Source organism: Ambystoma mexicanum, chromosome 9 (genome assembly GCF_040938575.1).
Source record: "Ambystoma mexicanum isolate Mex_15411 chromosome 9, UKY_AmexF1_1, whole genome shotgun sequence".
NCBI classification, from domain to species: domain Eukaryota; kingdom Metazoa; phylum Chordata; class Amphibia; order Caudata; family Ambystomatidae; genus Ambystoma; species Ambystoma mexicanum.
Window position 1 is genome coordinate 1,498,437,841 of NC_090931.1, and position 3,784 is coordinate 1,498,441,624.

Here is a 3,784-nt window from a genome sequence, read left to right on the forward strand (position 1 = left end):
GAAGAAAGGGGATGACCATAAGCAGCACAAAATCTTCAATAAAACCCTTGAACCACCTTAGAGACTGGGAGTGATTCTTAAACCATCAGTGACATATAGAAGACGATTTTGCAAGTGAAAACACTTGTTGGTTTAGTGACAAGACTGTGTCCGGAAGATGTTAACAGAGAGTTCATCATAAACACAATGGTAATAAGTATTGGTTCCTAGATGATCTAGAGGTAGACCCACAACAACATTGCTGTTGAATAGTACACCTGTCAGATGCTCAGGGCTAGTAGTTTACCTTGCACTAAGTACAAAGATCCAACTCTCTCCAGAGCGTTCAGAGGGGTACAGCACTGTTTTTGTGCTGCAAAACCAGCTACAGTCCTAGATGGGCATTTAAATTGCTCTTGGGGTGGATATTAGGCTCTGGTATGCAGGGTATGATGGAAATCATGACACTTCTCTGACTATGACCTGCCCTCATTCGAACACCACTAACCCCCTAGAAAATTCACTCAGCCCAACCCCATGCCCCCAACCCTGGATAACGCTTCAGATCTATACGAGAAGGGGAAAAGGATCCACTGTGGAAATCCTCCCGTCCCTTGCACACTATCTGGGTCCGCCCACTGGGCTGTTAGTCATTCATATCAACAAGGCGTAATGTATTATTTCCATGTATCCATTCAATGAGAAGTACATATACACCATTTTTTCTAAAACAAAGACACTTTAATTATGAAAGAAAATAGAGACAGGGAAAATGCATCCCAAAGTCCAATATCAAAGGCTGACTCGTTTTGAGGTGCTCCCTCTTCTTCCAAAGCCTAATAGGACGATGGGTGCCCACTCTTCATTTAAAGGCGCGAATGAGGCGTCATGGTACGCATAAGGTACTGGAGGTCTGGTGAAATGAGGAGTGTTAAGTTTAAGAGACCCGTTCTGCTGGCCTCTTTCAAACACAGTTTCTGGTGCTGTCGCTAATGGCCAGTAAATGAAAAGTAAATGAAAAGCGTGGCTGATTCTGCCAAGGGCAACCTGGTTACGGACACGCGATGCGTTGTTCGCGGCTTTAATCTAGCGGGTCACATCGAGCAGCAGAGACTGGGTCTTCTCACTGCGTGACTCCCGAATATCTGCGTCAGAGGTTCCCATGGTTACCTCGACGTTGTCTAGATTCAGAGATTCATATTTGTAAAGGCTCCAACCCCAGAGGGATTAGACTACGGACTTCACCAATCTATTGAAGGCGGTTGGCAGAATCGGCCATGCTTTTCATTTACTGGCCATTAGCAACAGCACCAGAAACTGTGTTAGAAAGAGGCCAGCAGAACGGGTCCCGTGAACTCAACACTCCTCAGTTCACCAGACCTTCAGCACTTTATGCGTACCATGACGCTTCATTCGCGCTTTTAAATGAAGAGTGGGCACCCATCACCCTATTAGTTTTGGAAGAAGAGGGAGCACCTCGAAACGCGTCAGCCTTTGATATTGGACTTGGAGTTGCATTTTGCTTGTCTCGATTTTCTTTCATAATTAAAGAGTTGTTTTAGAAATAATTGTGTATATGTACTTCTCATTGAATGGATACATGTAAATAATACATTGCTTAAAACTTACTGACGCCTTGTTGATATGAATGACTAACTGCCCAGTGGGCAGACACAGATAGTGTGCAAGGGACGGGAGGATTCCCACAGTGGATCCTTTTCCCCTTATCTTATGTAGTGGAGCCTTGTGCCAAGGCCTTAATTCCTCCCTTCCACCTTTAACTACTGAAACCAGCACTGCGGGATCTTGAACTCCAAGTCCTTCCCCTTTATAAAAATTGGTGTGCACCCATTACCTGGTTATTTCACGCTTCAGATCTGCCTCCTCTAGATAGACATCTGAGCAAATAGCACAAGGACCGTATCCCAACTGTTTTCATCTAGAAGGATGTCCTTGTTTTCATGTATGGTGGAGCTACCTTTGAATTGCGCCCTTCTGGGGGAGGGTACAGGAAGCACAGGCCCAGGTTTTTGGGGGTGACTCAGCAATATCTCCAGAGGAAGCCCTGTTGGGATTGGAAAAAGGGGGGGCCCAGGAGGTACAACCAGATCTAAAAAGAAAAAGCTTGTATAGTACTCATTTTGGCAGCAATGTTATTAACATCACAACAATGGAAGGGGGTGGAGGTACCGACCTACCAGGACTGGATCAAGCAGTGCTCCAGATAAGATGTTGAAGTAGGAGTATTTTACGCCATATTTTGTGAAGTTGGGAGTCAAATATTTTTTAGGGGGTATAAATATAAATTCCGATTTTAGTAGAAATATAATGTAGGTGAGTAAAGTATATTTTAACACACTCTTTGTAATCCATACTTTTTTGCAGTTTGCAATCCAAGGAAATTAAAACATTTGTTACCTTAATGGTCCTCTTAGGATCGGGCAGCATCAACAGTAGTAGAGCTTCTTCCTGTGGCACTGCTCTGCTGGTACCAATGATTCCAACAAATTCATGCGGCAGAGTGGATCCAAGCAGGGGTCAGGAGTTTGTGCGTCTTTTCATTACACATTTTTTGTTGAGAGTATTTTTACCCCTAGTTTTATTTTTTTTTAGGAGTATTTGTCTTTTTTAGGGAGTAAAAGTTGCTTTTACGCAACTTAGTTGCAGGTCTGGGTTTACTAATAATATGGCCAGTTTCCACAATCTTCACTTGAACTAAAACTACCTTCCTTCACTATCTAAAAAAGTAACCATGAAAGGGGTTCTATGTGTGAATCCTGCCAGTTGAAGGCTGCTTTTTTAAGCCGATTTGGAGTGGACGTCAATGCTTAGGAAATGCCAATTCTGGGGCGTTTCACCCCCTGAACTTCTCCTGGAGCACTTCACACAGCCACTACTCCTGCTCTGTTGGGAATCTGTTTTCATCCTAAAGTATGACCCTCCAGATATCCCGTCACTCCACCACGCACGCATTCACAAATGCATACACACGTGCTCTCTATGTCCCCGACTTCCCTTGTCCAGGGAGCTGAGGAGGGCCTATGTGTATTCATGTAGGGCGGCACACTGCCTCAGCATTCTGTATGCAGTCTTTTCTTGCCCACAAACAATAGATCACAGGCAAAAGACTGCATACCAATAAGAGTGTTGAATATGGCTAGGAAATTACAAATTGTCCCTGAAGATAGCTATGAAAAAGTGCTCCAATATGCTACATCTACCCTGCCTTTCAATAGATGGTTAACCTCACCTCTCAGAATTTGAGTTTCCTGCAACAGACCAATATCAAACATAAGCTTCCACACATGCATTAAGATTGTTGTTCTTGTTATTGGACTGACCAGTCTTTGCACGCCTTGGTTTTTTAAAAATACACATCATGGCGATATGTATTTTAACCTTGGTGTCTTTCCGACCACTTGCCCTGAAGAAATTAAGTTTCTTCAAAGTCAAGACAACAAAGAAAACATATTTAGTGGGGGCATTTCTATTCCATCCTTCATCATATCTGAGAGCTTTGCGCAGTGAAAGATCAATCAAGGGTCACATATAAAATGCTGCTAATCAGTTTGTCCCAAAAAATAGAAAGATTGAGGTCATGATTAGTTTGTGGTGATCTAATTACTTCCACTTAACTAGGCTATACATTTGGGCTCTTTCCTCTTTGTGAACGAGAGGTGTGCTTTAGAACAGCCTGTTCAAGAGTAAGTTTTCATTTGCCCATATATTGATAAAGAGAATATTCATTTTACTTCTTCAATCAGCCACTGGTCTTCTGGAAGCTTGTAAGAATAACTAATTGGTG